The following is a 15,571-nucleotide window of genomic DNA, read 5'->3' on the forward strand; positions in this document are numbered from 1 at the left end:
CTATGGTTACCCCCCAGCCTCGGTTTGTCAGAGATGCAACCAAAATTGATTGTCGGGGTGGCGGCTGCTACCGCCCGCTCTAATATTACTAGCCCACAGGCTATTTAGAAAAAGAGACCTCAGCATGGAAATATTATAGCCAGCAAGGCAAGCAGTCTGGGGGGCAGAGCCACAGCAGTCACATTCATGGAGGGGGCATCGTTATCCGTCTCAAGGCGTACCATTGATAGCGGCAAACAACAAAGTCAGGATAAAGCCTCAGAAGGCACTTCGAGCCAAAAGGATGCTGGAGCAGCAGGGTCTTTACACATATCAGTTTCTTCAATATCCTCCCAGAGAACTCTAGATCACTATATTTCTCCTATTCAGCCAGTTGCTCATACAACTGGGGCAAAAGGGACATCAAACGCCCATGGAGGCTCACCAGAGGCCATCACGGCTAGCTCGGGAGAGCTGCTATCTGGAGGAGTAGCACCTGCCACAATCTTAGGTGGACCTAAGCTTAATCTTGAGCCTTACTAGGGTGAATCCCAGGAAATTATGATTCCGCATTCTCCTGATTAGGCATGAGAAGATCCTGCCACTGTAGTTGAGATAATGCAATCTGTTGTTGGTATGGAGACCTTTGAGTGACAATCTCAGCTGCAGCTACAGACACAGGTCCCATCGGAAACCGCCGGCATAGTTTTTTCTCCCTAGAAGACTCTGGGAGTCTGTCAGACTCCAATTCGGGAGACCTTGAGTTGGAGGGGGATCGCTGAGATGGGCAGCCTTAAGGACTGGCTGACAGTCAGAGACAAGGTCGCAGGGGGACAACTAACGATGAGCAGTAATGGTCAGGACATTGTGGGTGGTTCATAACAGCCACTAAAATAGAAGACCTAGTAATATAAGCCATTACGCAGGGGCCCCTCGATCCTGTGATAGCTGTGTTGGCAACTAAAGATGAGGTGGTGTGGGATCCCGATGGAATGGAGCATACCCGACAAATCTCTCTCCCCCGGTTTTGGAGATAGATACTGTTCCATCACAGGCTTGTGGCAGTAGAGCTCCTGCTTCTTCCATCACCTCCATCATCTTCATTACCGAGTCGGGCTCCCTTACTTTGTCTGCTATTTATAAGTTCTTACAACAACACACTGAAGAGTATCATAAGGACTTGCTTACACTTAAAACGGTATAAAGATAGAATATCGACGGGAAAATATCGACTAGCATTAATATCGTGGTAAGAATATCGACTGTGAAAAATATCGTAATAGAAAATATCTTTTTAAAAAATATCGTTTCGTGAGAATGACAAAAATATCGTCATAAAAAAATATCGATGAACAGAATATCGTTGATCAAAATGTCGTTTCATATAATATCGACAGAAAAATATAAGTTGTTATAAAATTTATAAAAAAATATGTATTATGTTTTTAAAAAACTTACAAAACTCCTACTAGTAATAATATGTGTTAAAAAATATTTTCTACAAAAGAATTGTTAAAATTTTAGTAGCGGGTTATTGGTATTATAGGGGATAAGGGTGGGTAGTAATTTAAAATTTGGTTTTTAAAAAATTTATAAAATATAAACAAATTAGAAAATATTTAAGAAATCCAAATTTTAATTTGAAATTTCGAATTCTTCACGAAATTAAATTTGTAATTAAATTTTATAATTTCAAATAAAAAATTTAGGAGCAGGTTTTTGGTATTATAGGGGATTAGGGTGGGTAGTAATTTAAAAATGTAGTGTTTAAAAATTGTATAAAATATTAATAAATTAGAAATTTATAATGAAATCAAATTTTAACCTCGAAATTTAAAATTTTACACGAAATTTAATTTTTTAATATTAATAAAAAATATTACATTAATATTGAAGAAGCGTTATTTTGGTATTATAGGGGAATAGGGTCTAAAAAATAATTTAAATAGAAAAATTTATATTGTTTACTAACCTGCACATTTCCTGACTTATGTTGGATTGGAGTTAGAATAGTAAATTATTATAAAATATAAACAAATTAGAAAATAATTAAGAAATTTAAAATTTAATTTTAAATTTCTAATTGTTTACGAATTTAAATTTGTAATTAAATTTAAAAATTTCAAATAAAAATTTTAGGAGCGGGTTTTTGGTATTATAGGGGATTAGGGTGGGTAGTAATTTAAAAATGTAGTCTTTAAAAATTGTATAAAGTATTAATAAATTAGAAATTTATCATGAAATCAAAATTTAACATCGAAATTAAAATTTTTACACGAAATTTATTTTTTAATATTAATAAAAAATATTAAATTAATATTGAAGAAGCGTTATTTTGGTATTATAGGGGAATAGGGTCTAAAAAATAATTTAGATAGAAAAATGTATTTTGTTTACTAACCTGCACATTTCCTGACTTATGTTGGATTGGAGTTAGAATAGTAATTTATTATAGTTTACTATCCAGCACTTTCCCTGAGTTATGTTATGTTTGGAGTTAGAATAGTAATTTATTATGGTTTACTATCCAGCATTTTCCCTGACTTATGTTGGATTGGAGTTAGAATAGTAATTTATTATGGTTTACTATCCAGCACTTTCCCTGACTTATGTTGGATTGGAGTTAGAATATTAATTTATTATGGTTTACTATCCAGCACTTTCCCTGAGTTATGTTATGTTTGGAGTTAGAATAGTAATTTATTATGGTTTACTATCCAGCACTTTCCCTGACTTATGTTGGATTGGAGTTAGAATAGTAATTTGTTATGGTTTACTATCCAGCACTTTCCCTGAGTTATGTTATGTTTGGAGTTAGAATAGTAATTTATTATGGTTTACTATCCAGCAGTTTCCATGACTTATGTTGGATTGGAGTTAGAATAGTAATTTATTATGGTTTACTATCCAGCACTCTCCCTGACTTATGTTATGGTTTACTATCCAGCACTTTCCCTGACTTATGTTATGTTTGGAGTTAGAATAGTAATTTATTATGGTTTACTATGCAGCACTTTCCCTGACTTATGTTGGATTGGAGTTAGAATAGTAATTTGTTATGGTTTACTATCCAGCACTTTCCCTGAGTTATGTTATGTTTGGAGTTAGAATAGTAATTTATTATGGTTTACTATCCAGCACTTTCCCTGACTTATGTTATGTTTGGAGTTAGAATAGTAATTTATTATGGTTTACTATCCAGCACTTTCCCTGACTTATGTTGGATTGGAGTTAGAATAGTAATTTATTATGGTTTACTATCCAGCACTTTCCCTGACTTATGTTATGTTTGGAGTTAGAATAGTAATTTATTATGGTTTACTATCCAGCACTTTCCCTGACTTATGTTGGATTGGAGTTAGAATAGTAATTTATTATGGTTTACTATCCATAACTTTCCCTGACTTATGTTGGATTGGAGTTAGATTAGTAATTTATTATGGTTTACTATCCAGCACTTTCCCTGAGTTATGTTATGTTTGGAGTTAGAATAGTAATTTATTATGGTTTACTATCCAGCACTTTCCCTGACTTATGTTGGATTGGAGTTAGAATAGTAATTTATTATGGTTTACTATCCAGCACTTTCCCTGACTTATGTTATGTTTGGAGTTAGAATAGTAATTTATTATGGTTTACTATCCAGCACTTTCCCTGACTTATGTTGGATTGGAGTTAGAATAGTAATTTATTATGGTTTACTATCCATAACTTTCCCTGACTTATGTTGGATTGGAGTTAGATTAGTAATTTATTATGGTTTACTATCCAGCACTTTCCCTGAGTTATGTTATGTTTGGAGTTAGAATAGTAATTTATTATGGTTTACTATCCAGCACTTTCCCTGACTTATGTTGGATTGGAGTTAGAATAGTAATTTATTATGGTTTACTATCCAGAACTTTCCCTGAGTTTACAATTTATTTTTGATCAAAAGGGTATTTAGTCCTCTGGAACGCGTAGACCCTCGGTTTGAGTCGTCACATACTGTAACTACATATTCTGTGGGAAAGTTATGTCAATCCTGGCTGCGACATTCCACCTTAGCATCTGTCAAAGTTCATTTATCGAAGTTACATGACAAAATAGATTTGAATTATTTTGTTAAAGGTCCTGTGGGTGGCAGAACCAAAAGGTGGGCTTATGCTATTTACAACGAAGTGTGGAAATTTTCGCAAATTGAGGCGGCTTCAAGATTGAGAGCTATTGACCAAGCAAACATGGAAAAGGTTTTAGCCGTTATAGATAACAGCATTAGCACTCTCTCTTCCAGAATTTATACATTAGATAATATTGTTTTGTCAGTTGTTGATATTGTGCATGATGATATGTCTGTGTTATATAATGGTCAAAACCAGTTGCGTTCTGTTATGCAGTTTGCATGGACATTGCAGACGTTAAAGGCAGGGAGGGTCCCTTGGGACTATTTGAGCACTACATCGTTATTCATTCCTTTTAACATTACTGATAAGCAGCTATTTATGTCCATGAAAGATGCTACATATTCATTATTACATATTGAAAAATTAGAACCGTTACCTTTCTCTGTGGCGGAAATCAATTCAGTCACGTGGCTTATACACGGGTTGATAACTCTACCGTTCGCACTTCTTAAGTTTACGTCTTGTATGAAACATTATGCTCTGGGTAGATATGAACAGCTGGGCACCGCTTTCATACATGAGGTTTGGTCCCTCCCCTTTACGTATAGATGTACTAGGGACGGAACTGAGGTTTATCTGAAGGGTGAGGAATGTACCACGACACCAGATCATTCCTTGGTATGTAGGCACATTCAATTACACGGTGCATGCAATGTACAAGCCCCGATTTTGGCCTGCGTCCTACGAGGTGTCCCAGTGCCTGTGATTACGCCTTCTTTGACGCTGCTTGCAAACAGTAGTTATTTAATTTTGAATAATGAAGCTTGCTGCGGGATGTTAGTGGGAATCCCATATATAGTAACTGTATCGGAGAGGGTTGTCTGCTGCAATAATGTTCTCTTTTCACCCCCGCACGGGCGGCTGGATGTTTCCATCTGGCCTTCGATTCCAACCTTGAAAGCAGAGTTCAACAAGTTGAGCAGAATAAGAGCTGTATTGTCCCAAAAAGAGGTGTCATTGACTTCCTCTCGTGAAACATTTGTCCTTCACGTTGCTAATACGCGCACTGAGGTACAGGCGGTTTTGAATACTGACCTCCCCCTACATTTCGGAGCTTTGATCCTAACTATTTTCAATGCCTCGTCCACGACCGGCCTGGCTCATTTTTTTAAACTTGTAGGCTCAGGCCTCGTGACCTCTTTCCAAACTATTTTTGGTGTGATTCCGGCATTTTTTCATTCGATTTTCTCGAGCATCTTTGGAGGTGTTCCGCTGCTTCTGGCGCTGGTGGCAGGTGTGCTGCTTTTACTTTTCATACTACGGAATGGCTGCTGTTTCTGTGCCACACGAGCACCTGTCCCGTCTGCATCTTCTTCGTGATAGGATGCTTGACTTTTATGGTACTCTGCCATTGGCGACTTTAAGCCTGGCATATGGATTATCCTTCAGGTATTCCTACTTCACCTGCGTGCAACCTGTATTTCACTGCCTGGATTGTCCCTTTGAATGGCCTCTGGATTTGTGCTTGACCAACACGGTGTCTCCGGTGCCGGATTTCGATCGACTGATGAGGCCCTTAGTGTCTCACGAGTTGGCCTGTTCTGGTGTCCGGATTATGGCTTGTGGTGCGGCGCATGGTATCCTGGGTAATTGGGACATATCAACGGCTGCCTACGACTTCTTGGCTATGAGCTATTTAGAGGAACATTCCGGTTGCCCTCTGATTGTGCTAGAGGCTCCGATGGTTGAAGAACACGTATGTTCCTTTTCTTTAATTAATTGGATGGCTGAGACTTTTAGTGGCCCTGCAAACGATTTTTTGTTGGAAGCAGTTGCCACGTATGCTGCCTATACATTCATGGATTAACTGAACTATCCTCCTTTGCGCCTGTGCTACTGGACAGCAACCTAGCGCAGCATTCATTTTTTTTTTCTAATCATTGTGTTACTTATAGTATTTGGATGACAGTAGTTGTTAATATATGAAGTAAATTGTACATTTACTTAGCAAGTTTAAATAATTTTTGTCAGCTATCTAAGTAGACATGGATAAGGTAGTTAATAAATGTTTTTACATGTAAGTTTCTGGTCGTTGTTGATAAGTTCAACATGTTCTTTTTTCACTCTAAAGAAGAACACTTTTTAATTTAGGGAGTTTATCTACTTTATGCTAAGTTCGAATGAAAAAAGCAATGGGATTTTACTTACTTCAAGTGTAGTATGACGTTTTGTAGTTGTAGTCGTAGGTTTGTATTTTCTTCTCTCAGCAAGGTAACCGTTTTTCTCCAAGTTTGGCCCAAAAATGGTAAATTACGTTAAGTGTATAATTGTTTTTATATTAGTGAGTTAATTAATGGTAGCTTTTGATTGGTTCAATTAGTGAAATTTCAAAATCATTGGTCGAGAACGTTATTTTGAATTAGAAAACCGTTAAATAATTATATGTGTGAATAGTTTTGTAAAGTAAAATAGTTAAAAAAAGTGTGTAAAATAAAAGAATAGTGCATATCGAGTTGGTAATAAAAAGACGATATTTTTTGTATATTTCTATAAGCAGATAGGTCGTCGATGTTAGTGTAGTCGATATATATGTCTAAGGTCATGTTATTTAAAATAAAGTCGATCATGTAGTAGTCGATATTTATGTTGTCGATATTAGTGTGAACGATATTAGGGTTGTCGATAAAAAAAAATCGATATTTGTGTGAATCCTTGTTTAAGTATAGGATGACGATATTAATGTAAGCGATATTTTAGTGACGATATTTATTTCTGACGATATTTATGTTAACGATATTCCATCATGGAACCACTTAAAACTGCTCACCTAATGACACAAATTGACCTGAGGAAGTTTTCTAGGAACATCAATACTCTTAATACAGACCTTAGGAAAGTCGAGAAAATTCAGGAGGCTCTTCAGACAGTCATAGGGAAAGTCAAAATGCAATGCTCACAGCACAAGTCTCAGCTGGTTACAATCTCATCAAAGTTTGAGGATCTACAGAACAGATCCCACTGGAACAAGCTTAGGGTACTTGGCATTGCAGAATGGGCTGAAGGAGACGACCTCCGAGGGTATATAGTTTGTCTGTACAGGTAGTGTTTCCCTATGGATCTATGACATATTATCGACAGACACATTATCGAACTACACAAATATCGCATCAAATATATCGACATCAAAAATATCGACATTGTATACTTATTTAAAAAACTACACTAATATCGACACTACAATATCGTAATACAATTATATCGATCACACAAAAATCGCACACATAAATATCGCAATACTAAATATCGACATGAGTAAATAAATATGACACATGTCACAAATATCGATAACCAAAATATAGACATCAATAATATCGTTTTTTAAAAATATATCGACAATTCTAATACTAATAAAACCAATACTTTAAACAACATAAAGACAATATTTTCCGAAAACATACATTTTCAAATGAGATTCTACTTAAACATAAACATAACATTTATAACGATCTCAATATTTAACAACATAATAAAAAAACACTGAAATAATTATCACATTGGCATTTCGAACACATTTAAAAAAAATTACAACACATTATAAACAATCTTTTTATATATAATTATTTAAAACTCTCCTCCTTTAAAACTAAATATACTCTTACTTAGCATTTTCCATAAAAGGAAACCAATTAACTAAAAAAAATTCAAACCATCCAATAGAAAGGCCACATACAGAAAACAACCAATAACATTCAAGAAACAATTTAAAACCACTATATAAACCAATTAAAACAAGTCTTCTACTGTGCCTTAAACCAAAGCATTGAACAAAGAAGAAACTCTGCTAAACAGAAGAAACCTACATCCTACTACTATTCTAAAAACGTAAGTGAATATTCTTTTCTAACTAAACTGCCAAATTAAACTAAAACACTAATTTATCTTTACTCAAATAAATAACTAACTTATATATTCCATCTCTTTATGTTTCCACTACAGATATTACTCCAAACAGCTAAAGAAAATATTGAAGATTGCCAGAAAAGACTCACTAAAAAGTAAGTATACTATCAAAATACTTTATAAAATATTAATTAAATCCTACTCAAACCCCATAACATCCTAAACCCCTAAACAAATCCATGTTCTCTTTTTTAAGTTTTAAAAAACCTGTATAAATTAACACCTATAGTCTATACCACTGGGCATGAGGGAAGGCTCTGTTTGCTTAGGGAGAGGTTGGGCTACTGCATCTTATTTATTAGGGAGGAGGGGCACATAGTAAGAGGGGTAGGGGACGGGGGTACATTGACATGTGGTGGGGGAGGGGGGGGGTAGAGAACTGGGTGGGAAGGTTGTTCCTTCTCCTGAATAATTGGTCTTGATGATAAATGTGTGGTACTTCCGGGACAGGTGAAGGCGGGGGAATGTTTGTTACGTTGTTGATTTGTAAAACAATAAAATACGTTTCAACAAAAAAAATATAGTCTATACCAAACAGCAATACCACCCCACTTAAAAAACTAAACCAACCAAAACAATATATGTTCTTTAACTTTCAGAGACTACATCAACTAAACAGCATTTTGTCTACAAACAACATCTTCATTCAAATACAACCAAAAACACTTGGTAAGTATATATAAAAAAGTAGTTTGTTTCCTATTTTTATAGAAATATATAAAGTACTATTGCATATATTTTCATATACATTTTTTCCAGATTTCTAACACATCACGATGACAGAAGAAGCCCAATTTATAACTTCGCAGAAAGGAAAATTCCTATTGTGTTACATGGGTTACACATACACCCAAGAAAAGCAGACGGACCGAAAAGTGAACTGGAAGTGTTCTAAATATTATTCGAACAAATGCTACGGACGAGCAACAACAAGAGAAACAACTGTACTATATACAAGAGAGCATAACCATCCACCCAATCTCTCTGAAATAGAAGTCAGATCAACCCTCGAAAATATCAAAGAATTAAGCACTGGTTCACAAACTGCTACAAGTGTAATCCTAAAAGAACTATTACCTAGAGTGCCCAAAGAAGCAAGAGGCCAATTACCATCAATTGCTTCTATAAAAAGAACTATTGCTAGGACCAAAAAAGCAACCACGACAACTATACCATCCCCTAAAACGTTTCAAGATATCATCATTCCACCAGAATTAACTATCACCCACAATAATGAACCTTTTATTTTTTTTGATAACAAAAGCACAGAAAAAAGAATCATAATGTTTGCTACTGCAAACAATATAACTAAACTCCAACAATGCCAAACATGGATGATGGATGGCACCTTTACAATATGCCCAAAACCATTCTACCAGCTTTACACAATACACGGTCAATATCACAACACTTCCATACCTTTAATTTATGCACTATTACCTAACAAACAAAACACAACATATAATGAAATGCTAGGAAAACTAAAACAAGAATCAAATGATTTTTACCCTCAAAGAATTATCATAGACTTTGAGCAAGCCATGATAAATTGCATTCTAAAACTGTACCCCCATACAGCTATCCAAGGATGTTACTTCCATCTAAACCAATGTATATGGAGACATTTACAAAAATCTTCACTAAGTGTAGAATATGCCACTAACATAAGTTTTGCACATCAAATAAAACTTCTAACAGCCCTAGCTTATGTACCAACCACAGATGTTGCAGAACATTACAATCTTTTATTAGAAAGTCCATTCTACAAACAAAATGAAGTAAAGTTATCTCCCCTATTAGATTATTTTGAAGATACCTGGGTGGGGAGACTACACAGATCAGGCCATAGACGTCAGCCCAAGTTCCAAATACCTTGGTGGAATGTATATGTAAGTACACTCAACCAACAAGCCAAAACTAACAACGCCGTCGAGGGCTGGCATAATGCATTCCTAACTTCTACTGGGAGAACAACTCCAACACTACAAAAACTACTAATTGCCATACAAAAGGAACAAAGTTTCCAAGAATTAAGAATGCAACAATCTGTCCTACAATTAAAACCAAAACAATCTAGACAAACTACTCAAATGTATAATTACCTACAACAACAGGTACAGCTATACCCATCCACAAGAGGACTTGAGTACTTAAATATAATAGCTCAAACTCTCTTCTAAACCCTTTCCTAAATATTAACCCACAATTCTACTAAAACAACTATCACAAAATAAATAAACCACTTTATTATATCACATATTTAATTATGTGGTCTAAAATATATAAATCAATTATATCGACATATATTTAGACAACATAATTAAACAAACCAAGTACACAACAACAATATTAAATATATAAGGTTTGGCCACCAACAATTAAAATATTTAAATGAACTTACCTGTGTAGTTGCTCCAATGGGATAATAACATTCCTTCCAAATAAATCCAGGTAGTTCAAAATCCATAGGTATCAAAAACAAATCCAAATAAAATGTAAAAATACAACTGTTTACTGAAAACAACATCTACGCAAAAAAACGACTATCCATTAACCATAAAAATCCCGAAAAATATTAAAAAGGTAAATAACCGCTCCTGGAAACCCGAACAATAAAGGAAGTGTAAAATAAAGATTAGTAAACACAACTAATACACACTTCCTTTAAAAACAATAAGGTGTTTGAAACCGACGAAAATATCTTCTCCGTAAAACCTACAAAAGAGAAACAAACATTCCCACCCACACACAAACACACATAAGGCACCTAAAAACATCACTACAAACATTATTCAAACACTATAAAACTTTAACACACCGAAATAACAAAACACTAACAAAGCCACAAACACGGAACACAACGTAAATTATAAAACCGTATACAAACTATTACTAACACCCTAACTTCTAAAACATCAATCCATACACACTTATTACAACATTACTACTTCCACAAAACAATTAAAACTATTTAATAATAAAGAAAATAACTCTTACCTTCTCAAACGCGAAACAGCTCCCGACCGCGACCTGGATTCGACCAAAATAACCCAAAACAACAGCGAGCGGTTACAAAATAAAAGACCCAAACAAACATAACAACTAAAAAATATACCAATAAATGCCCTAACTATTTATTTAACATTACACATTACTTTAAAAATTAGTAAAACATTAGAATAAAATACTCAAAAAGAATAACTATTTTTTTATCTATGTGAAAATTATTTAACGTATAAAAATAAATATAATAAATAAAATATATTTATTAATATAATAATAAAACTGTATATATTACCAAAATAAATTGATGAACATGATATAATTAATATATTGTATCTACAACATACCAAAAATAAAAATAAAAATACATATTCTAAAATGTAAACAATTTCAATATTAAATATCTAATATAAATATTAATAATTAAAATATATTTATCATATATTTCAAAACATACAATTTCTTATAAATTCAAATAAAGTCTAAAAATATTGAGAGTACACAATATAAATTTAAAAATATTAAACAGCTATAAAAATCAGATTTTTTTATTTTTAATTATTTTGTGTGTTCAATATTCATGTCCAAAATATACATTAAACAAATATATATCCATTATAAAAAAATTATGACAATAATACAAATGTTAAATATTAATTATTTTATTACATGTTTATTTCAATGATTTAATTATTAGAATATGCGTAATAATAAACAATATTTTCTCTCTAATGAATATACATTCCAACAACTATAAAACAAATCTTATTTTCCTTTCTACTATTTTATAAAAAAAATTGGAATTTGCATTCTGATATAACTTCTATCTTTTATCCAACCAAAACTAAAATCTACAGATTTTTTGTAAATTAAAACAAATTAATTTAACTGTTCCTATTCAACTCTATATTTAATTCTAATATTTGCTATTTACCAAACTTAATTAACATACTACTCCCACTACAGACTGAACTTAATTAATTTACTATTCTCACTCCATATATTAAATTATAGTAGGTGCTGGACACTGAACTAAATTAATTTACTATTCCCACTCCAGTCTATATTTAATAAAGATAAGTGCTGGACACTGAACTTAATTAATTTACTATTCTCACTCCAACCTATATTAAATTAGAGTAGCTGCTGGACACTGAACTTAATTAATTTACTATTCTCACTCCATATATTAAATTATAGTAGGTGCTGGACACTGAACTAAATTAATTTACTATTCCCACTCCAGTCTATATTTAATAAAGATAAGTGCTGGACACTGAACTTAATTAATTTACTATTCTCACTCCAACCTATATTAAATTAGAGTAGCTGCTGGACACTGAACTTAATTAATTTACTATTCCCACTCCAGTCTATATTAAATTAAGATAAGTGCTGGACACTGAACTTAATAAATTTACTATTCTCACTCCAACCTATATTTAATTAGAGTATGTGCTGGACACTGAACTGAATAAATTTACTATTCCCACTCCAGTCTATATTTAATTAAGATAAGTGCTGGACACTGAACTTAATTAATTTACTATTCTCACTCCAACCTATATTACATTAGAGTAGGTGCTGGACACTGAACTTAATTAATTAACTATTCCCACTCCAGTCTATATTTAATTAAGATAATTGCTGGACACTGAACTTAATTAATTTACTATTCTCACTCCAACCTATATTTAATTAGAGTATGTGCTGGACACTGAACTTAATTAATTTACTATTCCCACTCCAATCTATATTTAACTAAGATAAGTGCTGGATACTGAACTTAATTAATTTACTATTCTCACTCCAATTTATATTTAATTAGGGTATTTGCTGGACACTGAACTTAATTAATTAACTATTCCCACTCCAGTCTATATTTAATTAAAATAAGTGCAGGACACTGAACATAATTAATTAACTATTCTCACTCCAACCTATATTAAATTAGAGTAGGTGCTGGACACTTAACTTAATAAATTTACTATTCTCACTCCAACCTATATAAAATTAGAATAGCTGCTACACACTGAACTTAATTAATTTACTATTCCCACTCCAGTCTATATTTAATTAAGATAAGTGCTGGACACTGAACTTAATTAATTTACTATTCTCACTCCAACCTATATAAAATTAGGGTAGCTGCTGGACACTGAACTAGATTTATTTACTATTCCCACTCCAGTCTATATTTAATTAAGATAAGTGCTGGACACTGAACTTAATTAATTTACTATTCTCACTCCAACCTATATTTAATTAGAGTATGTGCTGGACACTGAACTTAATTAATTTACTATTCCCACTCCAATATATATTTAATTAGGATAAGTGTTGGACACTGAACTTAATTAATTTACTATTCTCACTCCAATTTATATTTAATTAGGGTAGTTGCTGGACACTGAACTTAATTAATTTACTATTCCCACTCCAGTCTATATTTAATTAAAATAAGTGCAGGACACTGAACATAATTAATGAACTATTCTCACTCCAACCTATATTAAATTAGAGTAGGTGCTGGACACTTAACATAATAAATTTACTATTCTCACTCCAACCTATATAAAATTAGAATAGCTGCTAGACACTGAACTTAATTAATTTACTATTCCCACTCCAGCCTATATTTAATTAAGATAAGTGCTGGACACAGAACTTAATTAATTTACTATTCTCACTCCAACCTATATAAAATTAGGGTAGCTGCTAGACACTGAACTAAATGTATTTACTATTCCCACTCCAGTCTATATTTAATTAAGATAAGTGCTGGACACTGAACTTAATTAATTTACAATTCTCACTCCAACCTATATTAAATTAGAATAGCTGCTGGGCACTGAACTTAATTAATTTACTATTCCCACTCCAGTCTATATTAAATTAAGGTAACTGCTGGACACTGAACTTAATAAATTTACTATTCTCACTACAACCTATATTTAATTAGAGTATATGCTGGACACTGAACTGAATTAATTATTAATTTCCACTTCAGTCTATATTTAATTAAGATAAGTGCTGGACACTAAACTTAATTAATTTACTATTCTCACTCCAACCTATATTACATTAGAGTAGGTGCTGGACACTGAACTTAATTATTAACTATTCCCACTCCAGTCTATATTTAATTAAGATAAGTGCTGGCCACTGAACTTAATTAATTTACTATTCTCACTCCAACCTATATTTAATTAGAGTATGTGCTGTACACTGAACTTAATTAATTTACTATTCCCACTCCAGTCTATATTTAATTAAGATAACTGCTGGACACTGAACTTAATTAATTTACTATTCTCACTCCAACCTATATTAAATTAGAGTAGCTGCTGGACACTGAACGTAAATAATTTACTATTCCCACTCCAGTCTATATTAAATTAAGATAAGTGCTGGACACTGAACTTAATAAATTTACTATTCTCACTCCAACCTATATTTAATTAGAGTATGTGCTGGACACTGAACTGAATTAATTTACTATTCCCACTCCAGTCTATATTTAATTAAGATAAGTGCTGGACACTGAACTTAATTAATTTACTATTCTCACTCCAATCTATATTTAATTAGGGTAGATGCTGGACTCTGAACTTAATTAATTTACTATTCCCACTCTAGTCTATATTTAATTAAGATAAGTGCTGGACACTGAACTTAATTAATTTACTATTCTCACTCCAACCTATATTTAATTAGAGTATGTGCTGGACACAGAACTTAATTAATTTACTATTCTCACTCCAACCTATAATAAATTAGAGTAGGTGCTGGACACTGAACTTAATTAATTTACTATTCCCACTCCAGTCTATATTTAATTAAGATAACTGCTGGACACTGAACTTAATTAATTTACTATTCTCACTCCAACCTATATTAAATTAGGGTAGGTGCTGGACACTGAACTAAATTAATTTACTATTCCCACTCCAGTCTATATTAAATTAAAATAAGTGCTGGACACTGAACTTAATTAATTTCCTATTCTCACTCCAACCTATATTTAATTATAGTATGTGCTGGACACTGAACTGAATTAATTTACTATTCCCACTCCAGTCTATATTTAATTAAGATAAGTGCTGGACACTGAACTTAATTAATTTACTATTCTCACTCCAAACTATATTAAATTACAGTAGGTGCTGGACACTGAAGTTAATTAATTAACTATTCCCACTCCAGTCTATATTTAATTAAGATAAGTGCTGGACACTGAACTTAATTAATTTACTATTCTCACTCCAACCTATATTTAATTAGAGTATGTGCTGGACACAGAACTTAATTAATTTACTATTCCCACTCCAATCTATATTTAATTAAGATAAGTGCTGGACACTGAACTTAATTAATTTACTATTCTCACTCCAATCTATATTTAATTAGGGTAGATGCTGGACTCTGAACTTAATTAATTTACTATTCCCACTCTAGTCTATATTTAATTAAGATAAGTGCTGGACACTGAACTTAATTAATTTACTATTCTCACTCCAACCTAT

The sequence above is a fragment of the Triturus cristatus genome, chromosome 3_1 (assembly GCF_964204655.1).
Source record: "Triturus cristatus chromosome 3_1, aTriCri1.1, whole genome shotgun sequence".
In the NCBI taxonomy this organism is placed as follows: domain Eukaryota; kingdom Metazoa; phylum Chordata; class Amphibia; order Caudata; family Salamandridae; genus Triturus; species Triturus cristatus.